The sequence below is a fragment of the Cynoglossus semilaevis genome, chromosome 11, assembly GCF_000523025.1.
Source record: "Cynoglossus semilaevis isolate Cse_v1.0 chromosome 11, Cse_v1.0, whole genome shotgun sequence".
Classification (NCBI taxonomy): Eukaryota; Metazoa; Chordata; class Actinopteri; order Pleuronectiformes; family Cynoglossidae; genus Cynoglossus; species Cynoglossus semilaevis.
The window spans coordinates 9,826,738-9,844,558 of record NC_024317.1 but is presented as its reverse complement, the minus strand read 5'-3'; the positions used below and the strand labels follow the sequence as shown (position 1 = coordinate 9,844,558).

The following is a 17,821-nucleotide window of genomic DNA, read 5'->3' as shown; positions in this document are numbered from 1 at the left end:
CGAGGTGTTTTGATAATAGTTTAAAATATTTTTAAATAAATAAAAATAATTTTTCAGAAAGACTGCTGTAACATTGTTCCTTTGAAACATCAAACGGATCCTTTTATGATATCTGTTGTAGTAATTAGACATTTCTATTCTGTTTCTATAAGGAAAATAATGTTAATAAGGAAGTAACTAAACTCCAGACAAACTTTTTACTTAAACAGGTGAATAAAGACATTTGCCCGTTTGATCCGAGTCAGAACCCATTGTACTGTTAAGTATTGCACTGACTGAAATGATCCAGAACCAGCACTTGTAATCACTAAAGGAACAGTCTGTAAGAACTTCACTTATTTGACATGTGACCATTCTCCGGTGATGCTGTCTTTAACTGACAAAAACAACATGGTCACATGAAGGAAAAAAGAAGATCGTTATTTATGGCGATAGACTCACCCCTCTGTGTCTGTGCACTTGGCTTTGTCCTAATTAATGTTTCAGAAGATGAGCTCAATTGGATTAGTCATTAGACCTATTATCTTATTTTACACTGAATGGCCCTTCCCTAAAAAAGGGGAGAGAAAAAAAAAACATCCATCAAGGAGTATTTTTCTGCTGCAGTAAAAAAACACATGCGGCTGAATTGGTAAAAAGGCAGATAATATATGTGCTAGATTGATCTGTGAGTAGCGACCCCATTATCTCCTGAGATGTTAATTAAACTGTGCTCAGCTTGCATGTCAAAAGGCTGATAATTGAAGAAGGTAAAAGATGTGCCACACTTTATTTATGCTTTTACTTGAAGCTGGTAGAAAATGGTCTCATTTTCCTGGAAGCTTCTTTGTTCCATTTCTGCTGATTTTTTTTTTTTTTTGCTTACAGTATATTAATAAATTGGCAACATTTGTTTTGTCTAAGCTGATCCTGTGTGATCCTGTATTCTTTGCCAAACCTTTTAAAAAACATTTAAAGATCTTCTCTGATGTCATCTTTGACAACTTTAATACTACAAATTGTATTTTCTGTATTTCAACATAACATTCAACAATATGCAGATGATGCCACATTTTTGTGCTTTCTCCAGGATTAGGGCCAGCCTTTGTTATAAAAGTATATTATGTGCTCAACAAAAGAAGTATTTTTTTCTATTTATCCTATCTTCATGAGTCACAACATCAGATCATCTACCTCCTTCTTGGGTCTAACTTCTTCTCCAAACTTTCCAGAAGTATCTCTTCAACCACAGCGATTTATATAATCCCACCCTTATTTGGACCCCTTCTGTTACTTATGCCCACTTAGTGCTATCTTGTAGATCTGATAGAAGACCTGCACCACCCATGTATACTTATCTGTCACAACAATAGTTGAAAAATAACAGTTAATTATGCAATATTTCCAGTTTCCTTTAACTGCTTGTCAAAACACAGCAACCCTGTCATGACCTTCTTTGTACTTCACTGGCATCTATAGTACTCCTTCTAGATATTAAGGCAAAATGGCCGCTCATCGATTATGGACCTTTTGCCTTATACAGGCTTCAACAATGCTTAACCAAGTCATCACTGAGGTATACAGCACTGCTCTATACTTTTGTGTTTCTGTTGCCAGGTTTGGAAAACCTAGTAAAAGACCCCAAGAGAAGTGCTGTTCAAACTTCCTAGATCTGGCTGCTTTTCTGAAAGCACTGGTTTGCACAAGTTATACTATATAACGAAACACTCAACTAACCCTCATGATATGACTGACTCTTTGAGATCATGCAGCCTACTCCTTAGGCCTTGCTGGCGATTATTTTTTTAATTTTAATTGATGTGAATTCACATCATGTTTATATAAACACAGGTTTTGTTATTTATTTGATTGAAGATCAGGTGGCCGTCCTTCTGGTTGAGAAAATGTTCAGAGTCTTGACAACAGTAGTTGGTTTTAGTGTTTTCATCTATGTATGGCATGTTTGACATGCAGACAGGACAGTTTATGTCCACAGTAGTTTTGTGCAGTGAAAACATACGTTGACAGAGTGATAGAACCCCAGTTCTATCTGGAGTTGTTCTAAGAGTTGTTTCTCCACTAAACTTTCCATTGACAACATGTTGAATCGTGCAGGACACTTTGTTCTTTTGTGTTCCTTTTTTTAAGTCTTGTTTGTTATTTTGCATGTTTACAGAGATATCATCCAAACTGTGGTTTCCTGTGGCGTCTGTCTTTGTGCTGCAAATTACAAAGGCACGTGTGCAGCACTGAAAGCAAACACACACACAGCTACACTTTATATCTTGCGCTTTTGCAATCTGACCAAAACCTTATATTTTAATGACAACTACGTCCTGCAAGACCTTGTGCACTAATGTTACCACAATCCCCAAAGTGCATCAAACCCATAGTTTTTTTCTTAAATTCTTTTGTGATCAGACCCCTGAGATTTATTGTGGAACATTGGTGGGTTAATACGGCCCACTATTTCAGTTTGAAATCCAAAAATTAATAGTGATTAATCTTGAACTGCAAATCTTCTCTCAGTATTAACAAATATTATACAATTTTAAATGTCGTAGTATGAACTTTAAGCTGATGTGGGTCAACACATTTTTTTTTTTTTGAGGGTACCCTAATTGTTTAAGCTTCACTATCCTTAACTACCTTACCTTGTTTTGTTTTTTTTATTATTTTTATTATTCATTGGCTGTGCTTTTTTTGTTTGTTGCTGTATTATTTTTTTTTTTCAAGCTGTTTTTTCTTTTTTCATTTGCTGTTGTTTCTTTTTTTCACTTGAGAAAGACCTCTGCTCTCTGAGTTGCTGGCTGGTTGTATATTTCTCTGTCGGTCTTATCTGTGCTTTAGGTCTGTACTTTAATGCGCTTTATTGATCTAAACAACATCAGAGGTTGTGGTGATGTTATTAAGGCAGAGATAACTTCTGTGTAATTCCACTCCAACAATATATTAGCCTTTTATTGGTCTAAATAACTTTGCCTTTTAGACAGTAATGTGCCAGTAAGTCACAGCAGCTCCGCATGTCGGCAGGATCTTAATAAAGCATTTCCCCTGAACATCCTGCTGCAGAGAGAGTTGAAAAACGACAGGTTAAAAGGCATGCTGGGAAGTTTGCATGCCATCACTGTAAATTATTTCTTTTGAATACATAAATAAGAGCATAACAAGAGCATAGTGACTGGAAAGGGTTGGGGAAGATTGGTGAAAGTTTGCACAAACGTGTGCTCCACGTGTGTCAGTGTGTGGACAGTGGACAGTGGACAAGCAGTGTAACACTTTTATATTGATGTGGATCTTTTGAGTTTTTCTTGGTCTTGTGAAAAAGCAATGTGAACTATTGATGTTACAGCCTGGATACATGTAGATTTTAAACATGATTCCTATCAAAATAAAATAAACTGACCTTTTTTATCCTGTCCACACTGATACAGGTTCTTTTTGACAACTTTTTGTTCTCTAGTTGTTCAAAGAAGTAGTGTGGGAATTTACACAATTTTATGTCTGTGTTGATTTGTGTTTTTTACCCAGAATTAATTACTTGTAAAATAATAAAATATATTGTTGAGATGAAACTGGATATATTGATATTGGTAATATTACATCAAAATTGCAGTACATTTGGAAACACATTATTGTTTATATGGTTAGATATTATTAATTGTACACAGTTCCCACAGTTAACAAACTTGTTACTGGACAGTTGCAATAATATCTCATACTCATTTTATTTGGATGAAATATTGAAGCCATTCACCTGGATTTGTTTTTAACATTTAATTATAATTGAGTCCCTTATTCGGCCCACAATGGAGAAGTTCACAGTGTGAGTCTTTGCAACTGGCACAGGCTGCCACAGGAGGCGCCATTAAGTATGTATTTGCAATTTGCCGACTGCCACAGGGGCCATTAGGCATATGTGGTTCTTCTGGGAATCAAACCTAAGACTATCTGTTGTCTGCTTGCAAGGTGGCGTGCTAACCACCACAGTATGGAACCATTTTTTCTCTGTCTATGTTGGGAGGGCATGATGGGAGGATCTGGTGGCATGGCTTCATAATTTGCAGCTATTTAAAGCCCAGGTGTTAGTGATGAATTATTTTGTCATCGTGACTGTGATGACAATCATCTTTAATAACCACAACAATTATTTTATTAAAAAGGCCATGTGTTACGGCTATCTAGATGAGGTCTCAAGTTGAAAGGAATTTTCATTAAAAACATCATATTACCCCCTGTACGCCTTTACTCTGATGTGCTGCTGAAATTAGGTTAGGTGTCAACAGTGTTTGTGCAGTAAGTAAGCAGTCATATTTACTGAGGCCAGTGATTTCATTTGCTGCCTGACACTGGCAGATGTATTAAAGAAAGAGACTAATGCTCCATATCTGATTAGGTCTCTTGTACAGAAACTCTTACCAACTGTTGACTTTTTTAATATGGAGCCAGTGCTGCTCACATTTCATCAACACACATAAATCTTTATCCAGCCATGAGAAACTTTTTGTTGCTGGAGATTGCCTTGTTTTATCAGCCCTTCTCATCCCCTAACATTTAGATCCCTCATACACTGTTAGCATCAGGTTGTTTGTTTCATGATTGATTCATCTGTGTCTGTTCATCTACATCTTGTGTTTCTTCTGATGGCTGGCGTGGTGTGCAACATTGTGTTTTGTTAATGGATTTGTGCCCGGGGTTGCTGCTAATGGCATGCTTGTAATTGTTTGTCAGTGTGATAATGTGTGATTTCCTATTTCCATGTGAAGTTGGACATTTGATGAAGAAAGGATCTTGTCAAGAAGACAAAGTGCTGTCATTTGTCACCAGCTAAATGAGCTTCTCTCTTTAGACCTTCTCTTGCTTTTCAGAGGCAATATTAAATGTAATTTTCAGTGTCTTGTTTTTTGGGCTGTTGCCACATTTGCCACATTATTCAACATGCTGTATTAAAGAAAAAAAACTAATCTGCCAAAATGACCTTGTATGCCAAGTACTTGTTTAATTTAATGTTGTTGTAGTCTCACAAACATGTCACAATTTAAATTTAATTTCTGGTGCCCATTTATTTTACACAATATTTTCTTATAGTTAAATCCATTTGTGTTGATTAAAAACAAAACCTATTAGAAGAATTTGTAAAAATCAACACATTCATTAATGTATACATGAAGCCACACCTTCAAATAGTTGGGGCAGGCACAGGTTTAACTCTGACTGTTTTGGACCTTTGAATAATGACTACTAATTACTGGGGCATGGAAATTGATTATTTTTTATTCCTGTCAACACGTTGTTTTTCCGTTGAATTCAGATCTGGGTTAGAGGCATGACTTGTAAGCTTAGTTAATCTGACTGGCTGGACATGACTATTCAGGATTAGTATTACTTTCAGGTTTATTACTCCCTTTTTTTATTACATTGTAGATATATTTCTTTGTGTTTAGAGTGTATATTTGACTGGTATTTAGCATTTTGGAATCAATTTTTGGAATGTTTTTTTGATATCCATATGATTTTTTTAAAAATCTACTCAGGAGTGTTTTATTGGCTCATAGGTTAGAGAAACTTTGCTGACACAAAAATGATGAGATTATGTATCTCACCAAAAGAAAGAAGTGAAATTAAAGTGTGGTAACATTTATTTTTGGTGTTTAGACTCAGTCCTCACTTCCTTCATCAGTTTTTAAACAGATTAACTATTTCATCATCAACATTTCACCGTATACACATATGGAGAATATATATATATATATATATACTGTTTGTACTTGGCTCGTAGTCCATAATATATTCCATTTTTATTACAAAACATGCTGAGGTACAAAATTGTTGAAATGTAGGTGCAACTGCCTTCATATTTTCCAAAGTCTTTGATATTGCACCCCCTCAACCCAATGTTTCTGGTTCTGATTAAACTGATTCCATATTATATGGTTAGGGGCTGTACCTTTGCAGTTACAAAACCAACGAGCTAAATAGACTGATAAACAGAGTGCTGCCAAAATGGCCTGTCATTTTTTTTCTGTTTACTCTGCATTGATTCATTTATTTCAGTTATTGTCTGTTCTCTGTCAGTCATGTTGTAATCAGCTCTAAGTACAGTAGCTTCTGTTTTTTTTATTTTACTTAGGCACTTAACACCTTTTTTCCTCCTCACAATTATTTTCCTCTTCAAGGACAAATGTTGTCGGAGAACGCAGATCTTGTACAAAATCCCTCAGCTCTTGCCGAGAAGCAGATCTCTTTTTGGTGCCAGCTGTTCTCTCAGATACACCAGGCCGTGCTGAAAGTCTCTTAATATAATTCTGAGGGCTCAGGAGAATAGTGCAAAACAAGCGTGCCAGTGAGGAGAACGTTGAATTTTTCATCAGTGGGCCTCAACTCGCTGAGTTAGTGGGCAGCGCTTTCATTCATGAGCAGATGTTCAGTGCAGTTACACTCTGCAGTAAATGTGAACTTACTGGCCTCTCTGCCATTGGCTGCAAGGACGTTGGCACTGACCTGGCATCTGAGAATTATTCCTAGTAAAAGATGCCGCCCTGAAAAGCATAGCGCTGGCCCGTTTTAGCCACCTCCCGGCCCAGGAGCTCTATCCTGGGCAGTGGAAGGCACTGACAGCCCATCCGTCTTCTCTCCGACAGTGATGAAACACTTGCCGCTGTTTGTTTAGGGAATAACAATAAAATTCCTGTGGATAATTTCAAGCAGATCTCTGTTCATTTCCAATGACTGATGCGAAGGTGGCTCCTTGAGCTGTGAAGTCTAAAAGCAGTCAACTTAAGAAATATTCTACTACTCTGAAGACAAACCCTTTTGAAGTTTCAGAATAAGTATTTCTGCAGCTTTGGGAGAAGTAGATTCTTTAAAATAAGGCACCTGTGATGGGGTCAGCAGGTCAACGCTAGTAGGTAGCTAAGAGCAGCTGGTGCTGTGGTCGGCCTGGTGCGCTGCATCCTCTACCACAGCCTGCTATTCCAGACATCTGCACGACCAAACCGCTCAGTCTGAGTTTGATGTGGTGGCGAAGATCTGTAATAGTTTTCTTCTAAATATACAGGAGTATAGTTGATGTGCCAAATCTCATCAAACATCAAATCTATTTCCCAGCATAGCGCTGTTGTTGGAGGTCACTGAGTGCTATTAGCAGAAAAACAAATTCAAATGTGGTCCATTAACATTGAGCACAGAGTGGACTTGCTGTTGGAGATTACAGCCAGGCATGTAGAATCTATTGGTAGAGATTTTTATCTCATGCTTTTGGCTTCCATTAAGTTGTGTATGTGTTGGGAAACATGAACTGTAGCCTAAAAAGCAGTCGCCAACCATTTTAAAAGACACTTTACATTCACATTGTTAGGTTTTAAATGTTCATAAATGTATTTATTTGAATACTGATCACATGATCATTATAAATATTACTTTAAAATTCAATACACTTCAATAATAGTATCAGGGTGGGAAGAAAATATATTTAAACATTAAACATCATTTCTTTATTTCCACATATTATAAGAAAATCTGGTGTTCTGGTGAACCTGTTTAGGTCACATATTACTACCATCCTGCTGTAATCGCTTTATATTAAAAGTACTTTTTTACATTCACTGATGTCAATTTTTTTTACTGATAGTATTTACTGAGCTTGATGTTGCAAATGTCTAACTTCCGTCTTCAAGAGAAATAGGACATCTTTTTATTGGGTACGCCAATCATCCTCTGTGTGTGTAGAAGTCATCATAGCTGAGTTGTGTGTATGAGACTTGCATTGAGTGTAAATGACGAGCTCCTGTTTCCTCTGAACGTCTCATTTTCACATTGTAATTGGTCGTTTTCAGGTTGACTTTATGAGTGTAAAACTAATTAGTGTTTCTAAATTTAGCGGGATAGAAAAAAAGTCAGTCAAGCTAATTGTTCTGGTTTCCTCTCTTGTGGCAGGCCCTCAACAATAAAATAAGACTCTAATCATTTTTCAAAATTGCTTATATTTTTAAACCCCAGAGCTGAATGTCACTCCTTCGTCTCTTGGCATTATGTTTGGCAGGAACAGAGCACAGTGATGGCCCTCTTGCTTGTGTTCGCTGTCTTTGTGATTCATGGCTTCTAAAAGCTGGTTGGTGGAACGGACAAAAAACAAAACACAATGTGTTGTGTTTTAGTGGAGTCACTTCCACTAAAACACTTGCTCTGCTGACAGGAGCAGCCGAGCAAGTTTACAGTAGCTGTGACATGGCTGTTACCTTTATTCAAAGTGCTCCAGCTGCAGTGAGCCCTCAGGAAGGCCGGCACAGACCCACATGGGCGGTCAGCGTCCCACAGAGAAGAGAAAAAGCCCAGTTTGACTTGGCAAACGCCCCTCTCACGGGAAACTTTTGCTGCCTCGGCAGAAAGTCCAGTGGCGGTGGCTCCGCACTGATTCTCAGGGCAGGATGGGCTTTTTCCACCTCTCCTCCCTTTCAGGAAACACATTTTGCCGTTTCTTCCCTCTGTGAGAGCATACAGAGGGAGAGAGTTAAGGCAAAGGGTCATAGGGCAGTGGGAGGAAAGCACAATACTCGACTTTGAGAGGGAGAGTGTGCTGATCTGAATCAGGCTTAAACAAACATCATTATTATGGTTAAGATTAGCCTAGTTTTTATTTTCCCATCAACACTGTGGGATTTGGTCTTCGCAACCAGTAATTAAATGTGCTTGATGTAAGGTTAAGGGAGGAGCAGTGTTTAAATGCAATTAGAGCAATTCTCAAATTAATTTCTCCTCACTTCTTTTATAATGTGTCAAGGGATTTCTGTTTGAGCTGCTAAATATGTAGCTCTTTAGATTGATGTGTGGCTCTGTGGAGGGGGGTTGATGAAGGAATTATTTACCATTTCATTTACTACGCTAGGTATAATAATTACATACGTAATGCACTCTACCAGTCCTTTATACATTTATACTAAGGATGTCCTATAACATCAGCCGATCGATATCAGCATAATTATGTAATGTCTTCAAGAATTGTTATAATTTTTTCCTCCAATATTGAAAACCCGTTAACGCAATGCCTAGGTTTGGTGAAATGATGTGTGCTCTAAAAATAGTTTATATTATATATACTGGCGACAGCCCAATCAGGTGCCTCAGTGCTCTGATATATATCAGTATCAGTTAACATTGGAATCTTTTGTTTGGACAGTATCGGCATATTGGATATCGGAAAAAAGTTATATCCGACATATATGTTATATATCGGACATTCCTACTTATTTTGTGACATTTATCACTCTGTAGAATCTGATGTTTGCAGATGACATTTTAGTCTGGGGTCAGAGTAGGGAACAGGTGGTGATGACTCACAGTAGTAATTAAGTAATGAAGAACTGCAGCAATTAAATGTGCGTGAACACGAGTGACAGAAACAGGAAAGGGAAAATAAATAAATAGTAAAGGAGGTGAAGACAAGGATGCTGGAGGAGACAAGTAGCAGTGATGGTGTGTGACAAAGTGGGGTTTTACAAGACTGAGTGAGTTCTACTATGACTGAGATGGTGACTGATCAGAGACAGGAGGCAGGATTAACGATGCTGAGATGTTCTTTGAATTGAATAGAAAGAATTACTTGAGAGGTGAAGTGTCAAGCTGTCAGGATGTAGAGGAATATAGTCTTTTATACAGTTGGAGTGGGCAGTGTTCCAGGTGCCAGTCTGCAACTGTATGTGCATTTTAGAAATTGTAACGGCTTACTTAAAAATTGCACAGTCGTGTAATATGCACTGATGAGTACTTTTTTTGCCCCCATGCCTGTGAGCAATGTAGAGAGAATGTGAGGTTAATATCTTTTTTCTAAATCTTAGTCACTGTTGAGTTTCAACTAACTATAACTTGTTTTTTTTCTTCCTTCCCCACCACCTCACGTCACCCACTGCTGCTCCTCTTCTTCCCTCCTCCCCCTGCTCCTGTCTGCAGCCTGTCGCTCCAGCCAGGAGACTCCAGTGGTGAAGTCCTGTGGAGCCAGAGATCAAAGTAAGTCGTTCACACATTGCCTGTCAGTCGGCAGCAGTACAAGTCAGTTAAATCACAAATACAGTTCTTTTTTTTTTTTTTTTTTACTCATCAAAACATTAAAGAGTTTGACGCAAGACTAACACACGGCACCTTGTAATGTCTTTAAAGGGGCAACTGTTGCAACGTGGCGTGCCAAAGTTTATTTGGCAAAAAAAGGGTTTTCGTAGCAGCCCATCCTCGCATTTGTTGCTGATGCACTCGTATGTGTACGTCAATTTTGATGTTGTGTGTTGGATGTTTGTTTGAATGTTGACCATGACAACAAGAAACAGTGTTGGTGCGGGCCCTCCCCGTGTCGAACCCCTGAAAGCTGACAGTGAACCTGGAGAATAAAGAGAAATTGCAGATAGTGTAGTCGATCATGGAGGTATCGCCTGGACATCCCAGAAGTCATTACTCCTTGTGTGGTGTATAAACATGTCAAAAACAAACAATGACCCTGGGCAGACTCCACACTGCAAAACAATTTTCAAAGCCTGCAGTGTAGTGTAAACACCAAACATGTCTAACCTTCACGCAGGGAAGACTTCACCTTAAACCCGCTGTTTGTTCTGCACTCCCTGTCGACCTTGGTCAGATATGATTTACATCTCCACAGTTCTTTTCAGGTTGATGTTGCTGACATTTAGGTCGAGGCTCTCCGGAAGTTCTCGTTTTCTCCTGGCATTTCTGGGTTTCACTAATTGCTTCTCAGCTTAACTGAATACTGCTGGGTAAATATCTGATGTTTTAGAGTCTGGAAAATATATCTTTTTTAACAATAATGTTTTTACGAACACCTTTAAAGCAGTGTTTTTGTTTTCATTATTAGACGGGGTTTGATAGAAAATGCCCTTCAAAACATTTCAGCATGACATTTTTTTCTTTATAAATGTATCCTGCTGGTTGTGCTAGAGCAGAGGTGGGCAAACTTTTTGATTTGTGTGCCACAATGGGTTCTAAAATTTGACAGGGGCCCAGACCAACAGCAGATAGCTGGAGTGCTGGTGTGAACCAAGATAAATGACATTTAGGACATACACAAGTGCTTTTAGTCTTTACTACTGTTTGTGGTTAAGTATTCTTTAAAAACCACAACATTTTCTTGACATAAGTCTTACAGTCCGTAATCATTCTTCAGTGAAAAGATATATTTTTTGTTGTCCACTCCTATGTTGTCCACATAAACAAGCTGCTTTCACAGTTACACTTTTCATCTCTTTGACCCACATATTTCCATTGCTACATCTCACCCCTTGAGTGTGCCATCAATTGGGGAAACGTGGGAATTGCAGGGTAATCGCAAAATGACAGAAGTCTAATGAGAAGATAATATAATAACATAATTTGGCAAGTTTGGCGGGCCGGATTAAAAAGCCTAATGGGCCGTATTTGGCCCCCAGGCCAGAGTTTGCCCATAGTACAAAGCTGAATGAATTGAGTTTAATAGTACAACGAATTTTATTGTAAATCTAATCATCTAATGCTAAAACATGAGTCTCTAGAACAATTAATACATTTAAAATTTTAATTTTAAGTATTATTAGGCTTCTTGTTGTCTGTCACTAAAGCTGGCCATAAAACATAAAATAAAACATATAGGAAAGGTTACACTAGGGGCCAGAATCTGTTTTGAAATGTTGTCAGGAGACTGTCACTTGTGTTGTAGTCAAATTGTTTTCCTCATTCTGTTATTGCTAAATCTTAGCACAAAGTTTATATTGATACTGTAATTTGGCAATTTATGTCATAACACTTTTCAAGTTCTAAATTAGCAGCTAAATTTTAAACCTCCCTCTGCCTTTTAAATTCATCTCTATTAAAAGGAAATAAGGAAAAATGAAATCAGTAATTTGCTGGGACTTAAGTTTATGTCCGTGGGACTGTATTCACTAAAACAAAAATGACCTCTGTGTCTCCCTAAATCAGAGCGACAAAAAGGTGTTGTGAACTTAACTTGTATTTTCAACAATCCCAGTTGTTGAGTGATCCAATAGTGTCTATAATTAAGGTCTCAATGTACACCCATGTGAGGCTCTCGTTAAAGGCTGCCAGTTGTGCATCTCTTAGATGTGGCATGACTTTCTGGGGTCAGAAGAGAAGGGAGGAGAGGCCATGTTAATGCAGCGAGCCAACATGTTGTTCACATCCGTGTCAGATTGAGGCTAATGAAGGCCAGCCTGGTCCTTGGGTGCAGCCCTTGAGTAAATAATCCCTCCTTGAATATATTAGAGTTGTGCCGAAGCGTTGAGGCTCCCCGCCGTGCCTGTTGTCTTGTGGTCTGCTGAGGCTGCTTGTACCGGCAGTCGCTGTGATCGATCACACTTTGCTAACTGTATGGGTTTTTTTAAACTGTGACAATCACACATTTTCAAACATACACTGACAACAAAGTCACTGATTTGTTTCATTATTAGTGCTTTTGGAAAACACGTTGATAATAGATGGAAAGTGTGACTGTGTTGTTATTTGATAATGTAAATGAGCTACCTCTGAATTTTCCCCCACACCTTCTGAATTGGGGCATTTACAAGGGGGGGCCAGTGTTTGACATTTAATACACAGTGTACATACTGTAGGTCTTTTGTTTTTTTGTTTTGTTCTGAGTTTGACTACCGAGGAAAATGGTGTGTTAGATACAACCGATTGTTGGTTTAGGTTGTTTTTGCAAGTGAGTATGAAATAAAAGTTCAGTTGGAAAAAATGGTTAAATGTTTAATAAATTAACCAACAGCTACACACCATTTAAAGTGTACTTTGCCCTTAAAATTAAAAAGTAAAATAGTAAGTTAAATATATTTATACATATGTTTTTGGTCATTTTTGGTTGTTTTAGTTGAAAGCAAGTTTGACTAACTCTTACCTTGGGAAAAAAAACAACAACCATAGAATTACTAAAATAGTTACCCCCATTACTCTTAATGGGCTGCAGGACAGTAATGGTTTCCTTGGCTAATATTTTTTATGTTTCGCAAGAAAAACATATTTAATTATCTTTTAAAAACAGTTGTAAATGTATGTTTTTGCTTCATGTAGTCATCAACTGGAAGAGAGAAAAGAATTACTGAACGATATTACCTGGTCCTGAAGAAAAATTGTTGTTGCTTAAAAATGAAAATTTTTATTCAAAACAATGCGGCTGCTGCACAGGTATCAGGAGGAAGTGAAACTAAATGCACTACAAGATACCAAAAGACAAAAAAAAAAAAAACCCAAAAAGCTAAATTATTGACTCCTGCAGAGAGACTTGTGTTGCATGACTGTGAATTGTCTAGGGAAAATATAATATACTTAAATATACTTAATTTGCCTCTTTCAAATGTGTATGTCCACTCAGTCGTACAGGTGTATTGTTTGCGAGCTCATTGAGTAAGGTCGCAGAAATCCTTCAGTGGGAACTGTACCACACGATGCACTTTGGATATAAACATGTAGTTAAACGTCACTGTTAAATGTTGAGTCGACAGCAAGGACACAGAAACAAGTTACACAGTTTGTAGACTGCTGTTAACAGCCCATTTAAAAATACCTTTCCCACTCTTTAGTGCTGGGCTGGCCTTACACTGAGTGAAACAATGTCATTTGATTTTTGCTGATGCAGCATATGTATTTCATAGATGGCTGGATTGGATAGATCCAATTAGCCATGGTCATCGCTCTTGGGATTAAGCTGACGGTGGGAGTTCTGCAAGGAATATCCTTGATTTTGCTACATTAATAAAACATTCTCTAGCAACAATTCCAAATGTCCATGTATGTCTGGTGGTATACAGTCTATTCCTGTTAACCCTTGTTATTCTGTAGCTTTGATAACTACCCTGTTTGTACTTAAGATTTTAGGCAGGCTCTATAAGCCGATAATGCATCTTTTAGTATAGGTCTGTGGCCTAGGCCCCGACTAAGAAGAAAGGATTGATGGTTTTTGACAACAGGTGCAGTGTCTTGTTAAAATGCTTCCTGCCCTTTAGCATGACACGCACACGGTCGGCCTGTTTGTAAGCATGAGCCATGTAAACATGATCGTGGGGATGAGAGGTCCATTTGCCCTGGCTGTGCTTGGTGCGTAGCCAGGCACAGGCACAACATGACTCGCGTCGGATATGTCACACAGGCTGTTATCAAAACAGCCGTCCAGCGCAGTGTTGCACACACCATCAAAAGTGGTTGCTGTGACAAGTCGGCAAGAGCTGCTGGCAGACGATACATAGCGGCATCTAAGCTGCTTCAAGCTTCCTGTCTAGAAGAAGAGAGGCCTGTTTGTAGACTTCTCCGACACTCGCAGTCGCTCTGTCATCTTGGAGAGTGCGTGCTGCAGCTCTGATCTCACTTTGCGTTAAAGAGTGTCACGCTCGTCAAGTGAAAGGTAGACTCACAATGAGACCATAACCACAGGGGATGTCTTTTTTTTTTTGAACAGTTGTACAGTTTATAAGGACCAAAAAACATCTCATCACATGCCTGTGAATACTCTTCTCTGGCAGTGAAGAGAAAACAAAGGGATCAAAGTTCCCCCATGCCCATTATGTATTGCAAAAATTTCCAGCACCACTTTTGCCAAATCCACCTCCAAATTTAGGAGATATGGAATTATTTTAACTGTGGCCTTTTTACCAAAATAAAATAAATTCCTGTGTCTCTGAGGAGACATATTTGAAATATTATTTTTCTTTACTATAAATTATTTAGAAACATGGCAGATTTATGATCTTGTCAATTTAAAAAAAAATACTGATGTGATGATAATTGTGTCTACGAACACCAAGAGACAGGTTTGCTTTATCTTTCGCGATTTGTTGAAATTAAAATAATTTATTTAATTTAATTGATTTGACATATAGTCTCAGAAAATTTGTAATCATCCTTTTTTAATATTTTATCAATCGTAATCAAGGCATCATAGTGAATTAGGTTCACAGCTCAGTGAGAATTACTCTGAGGACAGTGAAGACATCAGTCAGGAAAATGTTTACATTTGGTTTTATTTTCTAAATGCCATAGGGTTATTTTAAGTCCTAAAAAACACAGTCATCACATTATGTGCTATATTAATAAACCTAAGGATAAAAGAAGTTTAACTTAAACTTTCTGCCTAAAAAACAGAACCAACTAAACAGAAAGTGAGCAGAGCTTTTACAACATTGGTGCGTTTCATATGGTGTCAGTTTATCTTTATCTTTTTCTATTCTCTAGAATTGTAGTGGAACCAGAAGAAAATGTTCTGGAATAAATAGTGACAGTTTAGGCATCAGTTCTCATTTAGGCACTGACAGACATTAACTTCACACTGAGAAACATTCTCAGCAGGTTAATTTGCTTATCGTAGCTGCCCTGTGTATTGTACTGCACAGCAGCTTGGTGTTTAGCTGGAGAAAGAGAAAGTGTTTTGAGGTGCTGAAATTTATCATCAGAACAAGTGAAAAAAAAATAAAGGTGCCATAACAGCTGCTTGACTGATCACATACTTCAGACTGTCACCCCACATCTGTTTACCGCTCCTGCATCCGAGTGAGTGTTTATATTCACAGGTGTAATTGAGCTATTTTCCTGAGGGCAGCTGTAACCCACACTAAGTTACAGCCCAACTTTCCATTAAAGCGTGGGGGGGAAGTTTCACTGATAGTAATCACGCCCAGCAACGTGCCTATTTAAATACAGCTTATCAGCCTGGCCAATTTGGTTAAGTGGCACACATGTGGGTGATGGAGTTCTGTGGTTCTGACACTAGCCGTGTGCAGTAACCATTCATTAGAGAGAGAGAAGACTTGGCATGTCATAAACATATGCACCGCAAGAATCAAATGTCAAACAACTGTTGTGTACAAAGTATTCTGCCTGATAAAAAGGTGACCTAACTGTCAGTGTTCAGAGTATGAAAATTGCTGGGAAATCTAGATCTAAAACGTGGCCATTCATATATTCAAATGTTAACGCCAAACAATATAATGCTTTACAGCTTTTAGTATTTGCATACAACACTGTTTGCAACTGTAGGCCATGGATGATACAAAGAAGAGAGAGATGGAAACGGACTGAGTGACACAAACACGGTCTTTGTCTAGCACATGCTGGAAAATTACATCCGTGAGCTGCAAAGACTTTGCATTCTAGTTTTAAAATGTAAACACACCAAACCACTTTTGTTGGAATCATTTCACGTGGATCCGTAGGCAGTTTATCTGGGAATAGATTTCAACTTTTCTTCTCAGCTAGTTCCCTTTCATGTGTCCCACTTTATTTTTTTGTTTTTGAGTTAAAAACCTCTGTACAAAAACACTCACTGTGTTCTGTTAGTTAACTTTTTAATAGCTCAGTGTTTCCCAACCTTTTTTGAGCCACGACACATATACTGTATATCAACAGGAAAAAACCCACGGGACACGACCAAACAAAAATCTCACAAAAAATATATGTAATGGAATATAATAATCATCTAGTTTAAATGATCTCATAAATGACTAAAATCTTAGCCTGTTTAGTTGAAGACAGTTGAATGCTGATATTCTGGCAGGAATTGAAGAAAGACAAAGATCTTCTTCAACAACTCTGATTATCCTTTTTTTATATAGTTTTTATCTGCTGCTACCTAGCAGAAACGTATTTAACTGTTCTGCCTTTCATGTTTGAGGCATTTGAAAGCCCTATTACATTAATGTAGTAATATGTAGGTCACAACATTATGCAAAGAACAACCCTAATTCTTTGACTAGTAATATTTGTTTTCTAGTACACAAATTCTCAAATGTGCAAAATCTCAAAATTTCATAAATATATTTATAAAAGACCATCCACAGTCTGCAAGTTTTTTTTTTTTTTAGTCATTTGCATCCATCACCAAATGTTTTAGTAGGGTCTAGATTAGTGGGAACATGTGATTAAAGGCGATCCTCGACTCATTATACTGATCAGTCAAGTCTCATCCATCACTCTTCTCCCTCCCTCACTTTCTTACCTCATTGTACTGCAGCAGGTCAAACACAGAGTGGACAGGCCTCTGAGAGATGGTGAGAGGAAGAGGGACAGAAGGGCTAGGAAAAGGTCCTGACCGCGCTCTGACAGGGTTAACCATAGTGAGGGATTGCCAGTCTGAGGTGTGGCATCTGTTGGTGTAATTATGAAAATCTGAAAAAAAGTAATAATTTTATATGCTGTGCCATATGTGGTTTCCATTATGAATGTTTTAGCAGTGTGTCATAACGTGTTTAAATACAGCTGTCATCACTAGATTAATAGTTTATCAGTGTCAACTATATATCATTATGTAATATCATATCATATTATGGCCTGGTGATAGACTTAAATCTAGAGGTTGTTGCTAGCCTTCCACTAGAAACCTTTTGTTCTATCATCTGTCCCTGAATTAAACCTTGGTCAACTTGGATATCTCATTTCTTCACAGTTGTGACATGAAATGATTGAGCAAAAAACCAAAACAGCATTTCTTGATAACACCAATGGTGTACATGTTTATACTCAAGTAATAGCAAGTTTTGTAGCTTTGCATTTTTTCATTATAGTGGTGAACATTTTTTTGTTAAATTATTAATGTCTATATTAAATAATTGAAGGGCAATAATTTTGTATCAGATTAATATTAAATGCCTTTAAAATATAAATGACTAATGGTAAATGAAATGATGAACTTCAGAGAGCGAGAGAGAGCGAGATCTTAATACAATAATTATAAACAGACATAGTTAGAAACGGTCAAGAGTCAAATATGGTGAAACTGCTCAAGTCCCTTGAAATCCTTTGCCCTGTGTGAATATGAAATATTACTGCGGTCAGCTTTGTACTCTGTGTACACTTGGCTGGTGTCATT

At 37.7% G+C, this 17,821-nt stretch overlaps 1 protein-coding gene across 9 annotated transcripts in view; it reads left to right on the top strand.

The window, feature by feature from the left end:
- foxp1b (forkhead box P1b) overlaps positions 1 to 17,821 on the top strand; it is a 187,013-nt gene that overhangs the window by 21,743 nt on the left and 147,449 nt on the right. For all 9 annotated transcript variants that reach the window (XM_025059801.1, XM_025059804.1, XM_008320440.3 and 6 more), the window contains one exon: positions 9,925 to 9,981. The gene's annotated coding sequence lies outside the window, so the exon portion shown is untranslated. The remainder of the gene's footprint in view (positions 1 to 9,924; positions 9,982 to 17,821) is intronic.